The sequence below is a fragment of the Capricornis sumatraensis genome, chromosome 4 (genome assembly GCF_032405125.1).
Source record: "Capricornis sumatraensis isolate serow.1 chromosome 4, serow.2, whole genome shotgun sequence".
In the NCBI taxonomy this organism is placed as follows: domain Eukaryota; kingdom Metazoa; phylum Chordata; class Mammalia; order Artiodactyla; family Bovidae; genus Capricornis; species Capricornis sumatraensis.
In genome coordinates this window covers 145,886,754-145,902,650 of record NC_091072.1, presented here as the reverse complement: position 1 = coordinate 145,902,650, position 15,897 = coordinate 145,886,754, and the positions used below count along the sequence as shown (strand labels likewise).

Below are 15,897 nucleotides of genomic sequence, written 5' to 3'. Positions count from 1 at the left end.
AATTGAAAAACAAATGGACCTTGAGATGTCTTGGTTTGCCCCGGAATATTTCACTGATGGTTCTAATCTTCAGACTCCAGATCTGGATACTTTCTTTTAAGAAAATGGGATCTCTTTGAGTGGATTGGGCAACCTTGCATAAGAAGTTTGTCAGGTGATATTGATTGACATTGACCAGATTCCACTGGGAATCTTGGAATGCTGCTTCTTCTCTCAAGTAAATATTATCTTTTCTTGCACTTTGTGTCAGGAATCGCTATTATTCAAAGTTGGGGGCTATTTGTTCTCCAGGGGGAAAATATTATGCATTTCTAACTTTACCATAGAGCAGAAAAATAGGTTAAATTCTTGCTCTGAAAGCACTTGAACAAAGGATATTGACAGGCTCACTGTGTTGTTCTTCTTTAATACATAAAAAGCCATGTAAAGAAAGGTTAAATGATGTCTACTCAGTGTTGCACTTTAGGTGAATGCTGAGGTGGCGAATAAAATCTAGAATTTTGTATTTCCACGAAGAGGGGTTCCAATGGAGGGGTTCACAGCAGGCCAATGCTCTGCTGGATATAACTTTAAATGCTATAAAATGTTAGATAAAAAATGAAGGTATTAGACATTTGTGGACACAATATCAACTAAACATGCTAAAATTCTAAAGAGTGGAGATCATTTCATTGTTAGCCAAGGATCTGAAGCTTCTCTTTCTCTATGGGAATTTCCCAGTTTGTTGCCTGGGTTAATGGATCAAAATGGGACAGAGAAGCCTGTATGATTTGGGGGTTACCTGGTGCTACAGTGACAAAATTGGAGACTTGAGAGCCTCTCTCATATAGCAGATTTTCTCCTCAAATAACTGCCCAGTAAACACGCTGTCAATGGCAGGAGGCCAAAGAACTGTGTCAAACACCTTGAAAACAGAGTGGATATTCCCTCATCCTCCTGACTGCTGAGCTACCAAAACATTCAGGTTTTCAATTATAAACTCTGAAAGCCCATAACACAGGGGCAGAGAAATCAGAGGTAGACTGAGTGGTACAAATACTGCCACCCAGACTTGTGACAGCTCAACTCTAGCTAGTATTTAGACATCTGAGTGGTCTGAACCCCTTTCTTCCACTTGCTTAAAAAAAAACAGAATATGAATCCTTTCAGGTGTTAGACAATTTATCTGGGACATCTTATTTTCTTATGCATCATTTCTCTCATTCAGTTAAAAATTGCATGGGATGTAAAGAGATGGATGACATGACAAATTTAAAACTTGAAGAAAGGAAGGTAACAGAAGGCAGAAACACATATGCTAGATATGCTGGAGTTAGCAGAGAAGGATTTTAACTATGAACAATGTGTTTAGGGGAAAAGGGGAAAGGAAAGATACAATAGGTAAAAAATGAAAAATGTTAACAAATAATTGTAACTATAAAAAATCAAAGTATTGTAAAGTAAAATAAAGTAAAAATAAAATTTAAAAAAATCAAAGGAACAGTTGCCAACTGAAAATAAAATATTTAGAATTAAGAACTGAATGAATAGGTTTAAAAGAATTTTAGACAGAACTGAACACAGAATATATGGATGTGAGAGTTGGACTGTGAAGAAGGCTGAGCACCAAAGAATTGATGCTTTTGAAGTGTGGTGTTGGAGAAGACTCTTGAGAGTCCCTTGGACTCCAAGGAGATCCAACCAGTCCATTCTGAAGGAGATCAGCCCTGCGTGTTCTTTGGCAGGAATGATGCTAAAGCTGAAACTCCAGTACTTTGGCCACCTCATGCAAAGAGTTGACTCATTGGAAAAGAGTCTGATGCTGGGAGGGATTGGGGGCAGGAGGAGAAGGGGACGAGAGAGGATGAGATGGCTAGATGGCATCACTGACTCAATGGACGTGAGTCTGAGTGAACTCCGGGAGTTGGTGATGGACAGGGAGGCCTGGTGTGCTGCGATTCATGGGATCACAAAGAGTCGGACATGACTGAGCGACTGAACTGAACTGAACTGAACAGAGAATTAGTGTCTTAAAGGAGTCCTAGAGTTGAGAGAAGAGGAGGAGGAAAAAGAGAAGGAGGAGAAGGAAAAAGAGGGGGAATAGGAGGAGAAGAGAAACAGAGACAGTGCAGCAGAAGTAATATTTGATCATGTTGATGTATGGCAAAACCAATGCAATATTTAAAGTAAAAATAAATAAATAAAGAGAAAAAAACCAAGATATAATAATTAAGAATTTTTTAAATGGATGGAAGTCTATGAAAACCTCCACATCTAGTAAAGCTGCAGAAAATCAAAGGAAAATCTGGAATAAATTTGTTTAATACCAAAGAAAGAAAAAAGGAGAGAAAAAGAAACATGAAGCACATGGGACAATTAAAAGGAAATGTTAGATACTAACCCAACAATATCAGTAATTGGATTTGCAATCTAATTACAATGGATTAGATACTTCAAATTAAAGCCCCTCTACTAACTGATAAACCAACAAAATTCATGTAAATGCTACCTGCAAGATATTCACATTGTATATGAGAGCAAAGAAAGGTCAAACGTAAAATGAAGGGGAAAAATGTGTACATTATGTGAATGCTAGGCTTCCCAGGTGGTGCTAGTGGTAAAGAACCTCCCTGCCAACGTAGGAGACATAAGAGACGTGGGTTCAATCCCTAGGTCAGGAAGATCTCCTGGAGGAGAGCATGGCAACCCACTCCAGTATTCTTGCCTGGAGAATCCCATGGACAGAGGAGCCTGGCTGGCTACAGTCCTTAGCAAAGAGTTGGACATGACTGAAACAACTTAGCAAGCTGCACACATGTGAATACTAACTATAAGAAAGCTGCAGTAGCTATAGCAAGGTCACAGAAAGGAGACTTTAAGGGAGGATGTGCTAATTTACTTAAAGAGGATAATATCATGATTATATAGTGGTATGCCCTTAATAAAGATATTACAAATATCAGAATCCAGGGAAGATATCGAAACATAGCTTTGAAATACAGAATAATACTTGACAGAATGAGAAGAAGAAAGACAAAATAACAATCAACCTGGGGGAACTTTAACAAATCACTTTCAATAACCATGCAGACCAGGCATACAAAATAGAAGGAAGACTATAGTAGCCGTAAAACACCACAATCCACACATTTAGCTAAATAACATATAAAAAGCAATGCACCCAATAATGAAAGAACTCACATTATTGTAAATGCACTAGGAACATTTATCAAAAATGACCATATGGTAGGACAAAAACTTTCAGATAATTGAATTTATACAGAGTATTTACTCTGACCACAGTGTAATTAAATTAAGAATTAATAAGAAAATACGGTTAGCCATCCTTATTTGGAGAAATTAAGCAACACCCTTCTGAAACAGTACCTGGGTCTGGTAATAAATTTAAACATTAGAAAATATTGTGAAATAGTGAGAGCAAAGATATGATATAACTAAATTCTTCTAATGCAACTAAAGTAGTGCTTAAGGGAAATTTATACCTTAGATTTAGAAAAGAAGAAAGGCTAAAAATGAAAAAAAAAAAAACATGTAAGCTTCTATTTCAGAAACTAGGAGAAGAAAAAATAAAGCCTAAAGGATACAGAAGTTGGGATTAACAAAGAAAAGAACAAAAATTAATTTTAAAAAGAAGGTGAGGCTGGTGGTAGTGATGGTGGTTTAGTTCCTAAGTCAAGTCCTACTCTTGCGACTCCATGGACTGTGGCCCACCGGGCTCCTCTGTCCATGGGATTTTAGGCAAGAATATTGGAGAGGGTTGCCGTTTCCTTCTCCACGGGATCTTCTTAACCCAGAGACTGAACCTGTGTCTCCTGCTTTGCAGGTGGTCTCCTGCATTGCAAGCGGATTCTTTACTGCTGAGCCGCCAGGGAAGCCCAAGGCAAGCATGAGAGAGAAAACAGAGGAAAACCTTTCACACCCGGCTCCTTGAGAACCACTAACCACTGAGCAAAACTAAACAAGAACAAAGAGAAAATGAAGTTAACAATACCAAGAACGAAGAAATGTCACTATAAATCATGCAAATTTTTTGGTCATAGTTTTATTGAGATTAAATTTACATATCTAATGTGGATAAATACTCAGATTTTCAATTTCTCCACAACCTTGCCAACACTTCTTTTTTTTTTTTTAAATCATAGCCATTTTGAGAGGTGGGAGATGATATCTCTTATGGCTTTGATTTACATTTCCCTGATGACTAATAATGTTGAGCATATTTTCCTATACCTGTTGGCTATTTCTATATCTTCTTTGGAGAAATGTCCATTCAAGCCTCTGACTAATTTTTCAATTGGGTTATTATGGGTTTTTTCTTGTTGTTGCTTTGCTCTTGAGTTGTAGGATTTCCTTATATATTTTGCAAATTGTCTATTTTTGCCTGTTCTTTTGGTGTCATATCCATGAAATCATGAAATAATGTGTATGTATTTGGTGAGGAACTAAATTATCAGGTATTTAAAATGTAATTTGTATCTGCTGATGATATTAAAACATCACACACAGTAAAATAAATTCAGATTCAGTAAGATTATAGATATTCTTTACTTAAATTATAAAATAATTTGAAGAAAATAAAATGATTAAAAGCTATTTTGAGATGAAGAATGGCATCTGAAACACTGCATTAAAGGCAGAATTCATAAAAGTAAAACATGGTATATTTGATCATATAACCACAGCACATACACAACCCTAAAGACATATGCAAAAAATGGGGTAAATACTTTCAGTAGTATTTAATAAAAGGAGTAAATGGTGTTAATTTGTAGAGAGTTTCTATAAATAAATGAAATTTTAAACATTCTGGAGAAAAAATATAAATGATGATGGAAGATATCTTAAAGATATCTGGAATACCTTTAAGTATTTACTTGTTTATCATGTCCATATTCCACAACAAATACACACACATATATACCCCTGAATGACAGTTCCAGGGAAGGACCTTGCAAATCTTATTTACCCCATGTTTCTGCCATTAGGATGGTGATTGCACATTCACCATTCAACAAGAATGCATGGAGAAGCTTTTCTAAATACCACGATGGGGCTTGATAAATATTTATTGAATGAATAAGTAGATGAATAAAATTCAGTGAAATAGAATTTCTTTAAATTCATGGTAATCAGCAAAATAATAAAGCAAATATAAATTAATGGTAATGTTTTCTGATAATAAATGGTGCATATTAAAAAAATAATTAGTGCATAAGCACAGAATTAATTTATATTCAAATTTCCACTCATGCAATTTTTAAAAAGTTTTTCTTAAATTTATTTTTGGCTGTACTGGGTCTTGGTGCTGCACGTGGGCTTTCTCTAGTTGTGGTACACAGGCTTAGTTTTTCCATGGCATATGGAATCTTCCTGGGGTGTGTGCAGGTGTGTGCTGTTTCTTCAGTCGTGTCCAACCCTGTGTGACTCAATGGACTGTAGCCTGCCAGGCTCACCTGTTCATGGGATTCTCAAGGCATGAATACTGGAGTGAGTTCCCATGCCCTCCTCCAGAGGATCTTCCAGACCCAGGGATCAAACCTGCATCTCTTATATCTTTTGCACTGGCAGGCAGGTTCTTAACTACTTCCTGGACAGGAGATCAGACTCATGTCCTCTGCATTGACAGGTGCATTTTTAACCACTGGACCACCTGGGAAGCTCCACTTATGCAATTTTTAATGGACAATTATTAAATGAATTCTAAGCTGCAGTTATGTGTTATTCAGTATGGCATTGGTCAAGCAAAAGTTGCTGTAGAGAGAAAAATCTCAAAAAAAGGGAATATATAGAAAAAAAGTCAGAAAAAAAAATAGCTACCTAGTAAGGCAGAAATGTCTGCAGTAGACTCAAATAAATTTTCTAAGAAAGATTTGTATTTAGAGGAAGCAAAAATAACCAAAAAAAGACACAAAAGAATTGTAAGTGAAAGAAATACACATAAGTTCAAAAAACACAAGACAATGGAAGTGTAAATGGTTCTTGTCATAAAATATGAGAACTTGTATATTCTCTTCACATCATCCTACCAAACTTTCTACCCACTTCATGCAGAGAACCTCTGAAAAAATGATGGCACGGCCTCTGTGGGGTGATTGCTCACTTTCAGGGTCAGAGACTTCATCACAACCCATGTTATGGTGCTTTATTGTCAAAAAAATATCATATATAAAAGTCCAATAGTTTAATACTACTTTGGCCTTTGACTGAAAAGACAAAGAGATGAAGAAACAGAGGCAAGGAAAGGGACAAATCTCTACTTTTGAAATATCTATCTCATTTAGTTTAATCTATCTCATTCTCTCATTTGTAGATTTCAGGCAATGCCCAATATATCATTCAAGGTATTCCTGAATGGGGTGTGTGTGGAAGGTGGGGAATAAGAGAGAGAGAAATGTTGAAGGAAGTAAGGTGCTATGGTTTGACTATTTGTCACCCCACCAACTTTTTTTTTTTTTTTTGAAATTCCAGTTTCTAGTGTAACGGTATGAAGTGGTGGAGCCTTCTCAAACTCTTCCAAAAAGGATGAAAGGAACACTTCCAGAGCCATTTTATGAGGCCAAGATTATCCTGATACCAAAACCAGACAAGAACACCACAAGAAAAGAAAATACTGGCTAATATCCCAAATAAATATAGATGCAAAAATCCTCAACAAAATATTAGAAAACCAAATTCAACAATACATGAATAGAATACTGGACAACCCACTCCAGTATTGTTGCCTGAGAAATCTAAGACAGAGGAGCCTAGCAAGCTATAGTCCATTGGATCACAAAGTATCAGACACAACTTAGCGACTAAACAACAATAACAACACCAAGATCAACAGAGATTTGTTCCAAGGATGCAAGGATGGCTCAATATTCACAAATTAACTGATGTGATACACCAAATAAGATAAAGGCAAAAAAATCATATCCTTTCAATAGATGCAGAACAAATATTTGACAAAATTCAGCAGCCGTTTATGATACTAAAGATCTTTACAAAGTAGGTATAAAAGGATTATACCTCAACACAATAAATATCATATGACAAACCCTCAGCAAGCATCCTACTCAACTGTAAAAACCTGAAAGCTTTTCTTCTGAGATCAAACACAAGGCAAAAATGCCTACTCTCATCACTTTTATTCAACATAGTTTTGGTAGTTCTAGTCAGAATCATCAAGCAAGCAAAAGAAAATAAGAACATCCAAATCTGAAAGGAAGAGTCAAAACTGAGACACTATCGAAAACTTTAAGACACTGTGAAAGATATTAAAGAAGGCACAAATAAATTGAAAGATATTCTGTGCTCATGGATTGGAAGACCTGATATTGTTAAAATGCTCATACTACACAAAGCAACCTAAGCAACCTACAGATCCACTGCCATCCTTATCCAAATTTCAATGAAATTTTCAGAAATATGGAACAAACAATTCTAAAATTTGTGTGGAACCACAAAAGACCCTGCATAGCCAAATAAATCTTGAGAAAGAGTAATAGAAGTGTCATGCTTCCTGATTTCAAACTGTATTACAAAGCTGTAATAATCAAACAGTATGGTATTGCTATAAAAATGGACACAGAAATCACTGGAACAGAATAGAGATCCCAGAAGTAACCCCAAATATATATGGTCAATCAATTTATGACAAAAAAGTAGAGATTATACCATCGTAAAAGGCCTGTCTCTTCAAAAATGGTGTTGGGAAAGCTGGACAGTTACACACAAAAGAATGAAACTGGAAAACTCTTACACCATTCACAAAAATTAACTCAAAATGGATTAAAGACTTGATCATAACTCCTGAAGCCATAAAAATCCTAGAAGAGGGGCTTCCCTTGTGGCTGTGGTAAAGAATCCACCCACCAATGCAGAAGACCCAAGTGTGCTCCTTGATCCAGGAAGACCCCACATGCCACAGGGCAACTCAGCCCATTGGCCACAACTGTCGAGCCTGTGCTTTACAGCCCGGGAACGGCAACTACTGAGCCCACGTGCCACAACTACTGAAGCTCGGTGCCCTCTAGCCTGTTCTCCTCAACAAAAGAAGCCACTTCAATAAGAAGCCTGTGCAATGCAATGAAGAGTAGCCCCTGCTCATTGCAACTAGAGAAAAGCCCATGCAGCAACAAAGACCCAGCACAGCCAAAAATAAATAAATTTTTAAAATTATAAAAAAAAAAAATCCTAGAAGAAAAATTAGGATGAAAAGGTCCTGACATCAGTCATCATGAGGATATTTTGAGTTTGATGCCAAAAGCAAAAGCAACAAGAGCAAAAATAAGCTTTGAAACTACAGAAAACTAAAAATCTTCTGCACAACAAAGGGGAAAGGTCAACAAAATGAAAAGATAATTTATGGAGTTGGAGAAAATATTTGCAAATTACATTTCTGACAAGGGTTAATATTCAAAATACTTAAAGAATTCATACATCTCAATAGCAAAAGCAAACCGACAAACAATCTGATTAAAAAATGGGCAGAGGACATGAATAGACTTTTTTTTTTTCAAAGAAGACATAAAGCAGGCCAACAGGTAAATGAAAAGGCGCATAATGTTATGTCATCAGAAAAATGCAAATCAAACTATAACGGGGTAATATCTCACATCTGTTAGAATGATTTTTATCCAAAAGACAAGAAATAACAGGAGCTGGTGAAAATGCAGAGAGAAGGCAAACCTTGTGCACAGTTGGGTGGGGGCGGGGAGGGGGGAATGTAAGTTGATGCAGCCCCTATGGAGAACAGTATTGAGGTTCTCCAAAAATTAAAAATAAAACTGTCATATGGTTCATCAATTTCACTTCTGGGTATTTATCTGAAAGAAACAAAATACCAACTTGAAAAAACTATGTGCAACCAAATGTTCATTGCAGCATTATTTACAATAGCCAAACGTAAGTTTTCACTGATGGATAAATGGGTAAGGAAAATGTGACATCTACAGCCAACAAAAAGAAGAAAATCCTGCCATGTGTAGCAACATGGATGAACCTTGAGGGCATTATGCTAAGTGAAATAAATACCATGTGATCTAATTTATATGTGGAATCTTAAATCAAATACAAAAAAAGGGGAGGGGTTCAGAGATGCAGAGAACAGTTTCTTGGTTGCCAGAGGTGGATTGATGTGGGCAAAACAAGTGGAGGTAGTCAAAAGGTACAAACTTGCAGTTCTAAAGTGAATTCCATGAAGATGTAATGTACAGCATGGTGACTACAATGAATTCTGTATTGTATCCTTGAACGTTGGTAAGAAAAATGTTCCTCATAATCAAAAAATTGTAATGATATATGGTGATGGATATTACTAGACTTATTGTGGTGATCATTTACTAATATACAGAAATATATAAGGATTACATTTTACACCTGAAACTAATATAATGTTATGTGATATATCCAAATTAAACTCTAAATCACAGGGTTGAAACATGGATTAAATTAGCTCCATCCTAACGTCATTTTGTGTATCCAACTTAAACTCATCACTTAGACATTTTAAAATATAAAATCTCACTACTGACATCCTACAGGGTTGGGACAGACACACAGAAACAGACAGTAAGTCACCTTCACACGAGATATAGGCTTCCTCCTTGGGAGAGCATGAGTTGTAATTCCAAGGGTCAGAAGGACACTGCCAGAGAGAGGTGTCAGTTTTCCGACACTGGATTCCATCCACCCACTGGGGTCTAGAACCTTCTCTAAGAGCAACAGAAGGGTTGAGACTTCCACTGTCCCCACAGCCAAGCTGTCTGCAGATCAGGGACACGGTGATATATTCCATGGGGTTGCGGCAGACACTGCCCCAGGTCCCGTTGTAGAAAACTTCCAGCCACCCAGCACACTGCTGGTCCTCACTCACCATCCTGAGGGCCAGGAACTCTGAGATTGAAAGGGAGGAAACAGGACACAGTGAGCACTCCACTCAGTGCTCCGGGTTTTCCTCTTTCCCAGAAATCGTGAACACTCATCCTGACTCAGCTGAGGAGATACCCACTAGGTGACAAGACTGAAATCTGTCTCCCTTTTACTTGGCTTTGTCCATTAATGTCTGTCTTTCTATTTCTACCACAATGATGTAGTGAATATGAACAGAGAGAAAGGCCAACATAGGCACCTGCAGGGAAGGGCCCTGAGCCTTGTTTCCTGAAAAAACCTGTAAGAGAGCATGTGAAAGGGATGTGGGTAGTGGAGAAACAGGCAGAATGGTGAACCCACAAATGCCTATGTTCCAGTCTTTCAATCCGGTGAATGTTGCCTTATATTTCAAAAGGTATTTTACAGACATTATTAAGACAAGAAACTTGGGAGCTTGGGATGGTGAGACTAACCTGCAAGATTGTGAATAAATCATATAAACCCAATCTAATTATCCCTAAAATGGAATACTCTTCCTGAGTGTGGTTAGAGGAATACGAGACCCTGAAGAATGGTCAGGGAAGGGAATGTTGGCCCAAGAAGAAGATGGGCTCCAAGCCAAGGAATGAGGCCACATAGGGACCAGAGAAGGCTGGGAAAAGAGTCCTCCCCAGGGCCTCCAGGAAGAACGCAGCCCTGTGGACACTGGATTGTTGGTCTACAGAGACCCTTGTCAGACTCCTAGGGTACAGAACTGAACAGAGTAAATCTGTGTTTCATTACAACGTCAACAGGCTCTCCAGACTGTATACCACAAGAAACTGAAGAGAGAGCCCTGCTTTCATGTGGAAACCGTGAGAAACGGCTCTGCCGGGAAACACTGCTGAGAAGAAAGGACCAGAATCTTAGCTGCTGCAGGAGGAAGTGAAAGCACCTCGTCTTCACGTCTGCTGGAAACACAGGCTCCATGGGAGGAAGACTTCTTCTCTGGTCCTTTCAGCATCTCTCCCTCAGGGCTCAGACCCGTGTCCTCCAGGGCCCCACCCTTCCCCCAGCCTGTGGACAGTGTGCAGCGCAGACCTGAGCAGATGACCCCCGCGTCCTGCTTGTGTCTGCAGTCGTGCAGCCCCCAGCCCCGGGAAGGGCACTTCCACACGTGGGACTCTTTTCCTGTGCAGTTCAGGTCATCCAGCCAGATGGGCCCTGATCCTGCCCCGAAGTGAGCAGACCCCGTGGCATTGAGGGCTTCTCCACAGCCCAGCTGCCTGCACACCACGCGGGCATCGTCCAAGTCCCAGCCGTCATCACAGATGGTGCCCCAGGAGTCCTGGTCAAGAATCTCCACTCTCCCGGCGCAGGGACCGCCCCCGTCCACCAGGCGGAGCCGTCTGCTGTCTGAGGAGAGAGAAATCGGACAATGCGGCGGCGGTGACCCAGGCGGTGACCCGGGCGGGTAGGCGGGGTGGGGGCAGCGGTTAAGAGCCTTCTGTCTAGTAGGACCCTCACCTGAGCAGTAGGGCGCGCTCTCCCCTGAGGCTGCAGAGCCTGTTGGTTCAGGGAGGGAGTCGCTGCACTGAGGCAGCACCTGGGTCTGGTTTCCTGCAGAAATAGCAATGATCAGAGGGACATGAGTTGAAGCAAACTTCGGGAGATAGTGAAGGATAGGGAAGCCTGGCGTGCTGCACTCCAGGAAATCGAAAAGAATTGGACACAACTTCCAGTAGTCATGTATGGATGTGAGAGTTGGACTGTGAGGAAGGCTGGGCGCCGAAGAATTGATGCTTTTGAAGTGTGGTGTTTGAGAAGACTCTTGAGAGTCCCTTGGACTGCAAGGAGATCCAACCAGTCCATTCTGAAGGAGATCAGCCCTGGGATTTCTTTGGAAGGAATGATGCTAAAGCTGAAACTCCAGTACTTTGGCCACCTCATGCAAAGAGTTGACTCATTGGAAGAGTCTGATGCTGGGAGGGATTGGGGGCAGGAGAAGAAGGGGATGACAGAGGATGAGATGGCTGGAAGGCATCACTGACTCAATGGACATGAATCTGAGTGAAGTCCGAGAGTTGGTGATGGACAGGGAGGCCTGGCGTGCTGCGATGCATGGGGTCGCAAAGAGTCGGACACGACTGAGCGACTGAACTGAACTGAACTGAGCGACTGAATGGCAGCACATAATCTTTGCTGTTACATTCACTGAGAAGTGAGGTCTGTGCTTCCCGTAAAGTTCTGCTGAACTTTGTGAATTCCTAGTAAGTAATGCTGCTGCTGCTGCCAACTCGCTTCCGTCGTGTCCGACTCTGTGCGACCCCATAGACGGCAGCCCACCAGGCTTCTCTGTCCCTGGGATTCTCCAGTCAAGAATACTGGAATGGGTTGCCATTTCCTTCTCCAATGCATGCATGCATGCCAAGCCACCCCAGTCATGCCCGACTCTGTAGTGATAGAAGGGAGTTAAAGTAAAGTTGCTTGACTCTCAGCACAAGGTCTGAAAACCCTTGCAGCCTCGTGTGAAATCACTGAGGACCTTTGCTTTAGGGCAAGTTTGCCCTGTTGAGACTCTCGTCCTGCGGAGACTGTCATATGCAGGTCTCTGGCCGCTCAGTTCAACCCAGCTGACCTCCCAGCTGCCAGGCTTTCCTCATGAACCATCCTGGGTCCCTAGCCCAGTGTCCTCAAATGATGTCAGCCCCAGCTGATATGGGGCTGCAACCTGATAAGACTCCAAGACAATACAAATCGGAGCACTTCCCAAATTCCTTCCCAAACTCCAGGAAACCATGAGCAAAAGTAAAAAGGGGTTTTAAGATGCTAAGTTTTGTGGGAAATTTGGTTATGCAGCAATAGTAACCAAACACATAATTACCATACTGCTAACTATTTACTGAAGACAAATGAAGTGTTTGTTTTCAGAAAAAAAGTATATGCATTTTTATATGCATATATTTGTATATGCAAATTTATATATGCATGTATACCAAGGAATGAGGCCACATACAAATGAGGCCACTATACAAACAATATAAATTTGTATATGCACATGCATAGCATCTTTATCCATAATGGCCCAAATTTGGGAAGACACCTAAAACATGTGACATTGCTTTTGGAACAAAGTAACAGGCAGAAGCTAGAAGGGGTGGAGGAGGTCATTAGCAGAAGCCTGATGGGCTTGAGCAATGCTGTCAATGAGGATTGAAAGGAAGTGAGGAAATACAATTGGGGCTGAAGGAAAAATATATGGTGATATTTATGCAAAATAAAATGGTTGCCATAAGTGACTAGATTTTGAAGTACTTTGTTACCAGGCAACAGTAACCAGAAAAACCTTTCTTCAGTCTCAGTAACTATAGAGCAAAACAAGCAAAGCCAGTCACTAAATATTTAGAACATTTGAGTGGGGTGATTTAACGAACATACCTCTCAAAACTAGAGAATACACCTTATTCCAAGCACTTACAGGTCATTTTCCAAGGCTGATCATATGTTATACAAAAAGTGAGATCCAAAAAATTTTCAAAGGGTAAAATAATTAAAAATATATTTTTTATTAAAGTAGAATTAAGCTAAAAACAAAAGACAAATAGTAAAATCTTCAGTTGTTTGTTTAGTAGCTAAGTCATGTCTGACCCTTTTGCAGCCTCCAGGCCTGTAGCTCATCAGTCTCCTCTATCCATGGGATTTCCCAGGCAAGAATACTGGAGTGGGTTGCCATTTCCTTCTCCAAAAACCTTCTGTAGTGAGATATAATTTTCATGCATAAAAATACACATATTCTGAGTATGTTTTCATAAGTTTTGACAGTTGCATGTGCCAGCATAACCATTACCACAGTTAAAATTCAGAATATATAGCATTATTCACAAAGTTCCTATATGCCTCTTGCAACCAATAAAAGCCCCACAAATCCAGACCCAGGCAAATACTAATCTGTCTTTTATCATAAATAGATTAGTTGTGTTTTCTGAGAATTTATTAAAATCATACAGTATGTAATCCCTTTTAGATGGTTTCTTTCACTTAGCATGCTTTGAGATTTTCTGTGTAGTTGGATTTATGAGTAGCTTTTTCTTTCTATTGTTAAAGTCTTACATTGTATGAATATGCCAAAGAAAGTTTTCCTTTCTCTCATTAAAGAAAATTAGAGTGGCTTATACTGTTTTACTCTTTCAAATAAACATGTCTGATTTTTCAGCCTAAATTTTTTGTGGACATCTTTTCATCTCTCTTGGGTAACAGAAATTTTGGGTGACATAGAGTTGCTAATCAGCAATGTATAAAGGTTCTAATGGATCAATAACCTTCTCCAAACTTGGAATTGTCAGTCTCCTTAATTGTAGCCGGTCTAATTTGTGAATTTATATCTCATACTTTAATTTGAATTTTTTTACTAACTAATGATATTTGGTATCATTTCATTTACTTATTGGCCATTTGTATATCATCTTTGGGAAAGTGTCTTTCTTAATATTTTGCCCATGCTTAAACTGGATAGTTCTTTTCTTATTTTTCTATTATAATTTTTTCACTTATTCTTGTTACAAATCCTTTGTTAGATATATGTATTGCAGTTAATTTCTCCCTATCAGTTGAATGCCTTTTCATTTTCTTAATATTTTTTTTCAAAAAGCAAAAAGTTTTAATTTTAATGAAAATCACATCTCAGTTTTTAATGGTTAATGTCTTATCTGACTTAGGAAATGTTTGCTTACTCCACAATCATAATAATTTTTCTTACATTTTCTTCTACCAGTTTTATAATTAAATTTTATATGGGAATAACCATTTATTTGAGCTACCCTGATGGACTGGGGTTTTTCTTCAGGGTGAGGATGGGGGGAATGGCACTTATGATGTGAAATAAGGATCACAGTTCATTCCCCCCCCCAACCCCGCCATGCAGATATTCAATTAGCAGATCGTTTTTTGAAGAGAATGTATTTTCCCCTTTGAAATATCTCTATGCTTTTGTAGAATTTCAACACATACATGGGTTTGGGTCTGTTACTGAACTTTATTGTGCTCTGCTGATCTATTTAGCTATTCTTATTCCATAGCCATGATGCTGTGGATATGTAGTAGGAAACTTGAAGTTAGCATACTTCTTTTGGCCCTTCTTTTTCAAAATTGTTTTGTCCATTCCACTTCTTTCACATTTAAAGAAATGTTTAGAATTTGCTTGTAAAGTTCTACAAAAATATTGCTTGGCTTTTTATTAGGATGAGATTTAGTTTGTATATTAAGTGAAGAGAATTGACAGCCGATTAAGTTTTCTAATCCATGAACATGGTATATGTCTTTATTTTTTTAGATGTTCTGTGACTTTCAATGCAAGCCCTTTAGATATTTTAAGTTTCTTCCTACATATTTAATAGTTTTCATACTATAATAAATGGGATTTCCCCCTAGATTTGGCTAGTATAAAGAAGTACCACTTATGTCTGATTTATGCTTCATTGGTCACTAGTGAAGACAGTCTGTCTACATGGATGAATTATATCAAAGTCATCAATCTGCAACCCTAAGTAATGTGAAAATGCTGGTTCTGCATCTGACCAGCAGTTTCAAATTTTAAACAGCACACTAAATAATCATTTATTTATTCCACTTTATTCAATATTTTTTTTTGCTACTTTTATTGATTTTTTACAGTTTAACTATAATGTTTCTGAGAAAAGGTCTTTTACATAAGGGTTATAAGGTGACCTACTAGTTTTATCAGCTTGAATTTTCAAGCCTCTCCCCGAGTTAGAAATTGTTCATTTAAATACATTTTTTCCCACCCTCTCCCTCTCCTCTCCTAGATATTTTTATGTTAGTGTAGACACATAAATCATATAGGATATATTCTTCCTTTTTTACTCATTTTTAACCACTGATTCTATCTTTAATTTGATCTACTTGTTGTAGATGCTATCTGTTGCATTTTTCCCCATTTCAATATTAAACTTTTCAGCACCAGAATTTCCGTTTGGTTCTTTTTAGGACTTCGCTTTGTTAAACTTCTCGTTTTTTCATCTATTGTTTCCCTGATTTCACTGAATT

At 38.6% G+C, this 15,897-nt stretch overlaps 1 pseudogene; it reads right to left on the bottom strand.

The window, feature by feature from the left end:
• LOC138077647 (antigen WC1.1-like) overlaps positions 1–15,897 on the bottom strand; it is a 54,641-nt pseudogene that overhangs the window by 16,636 nt on the left and 22,108 nt on the right.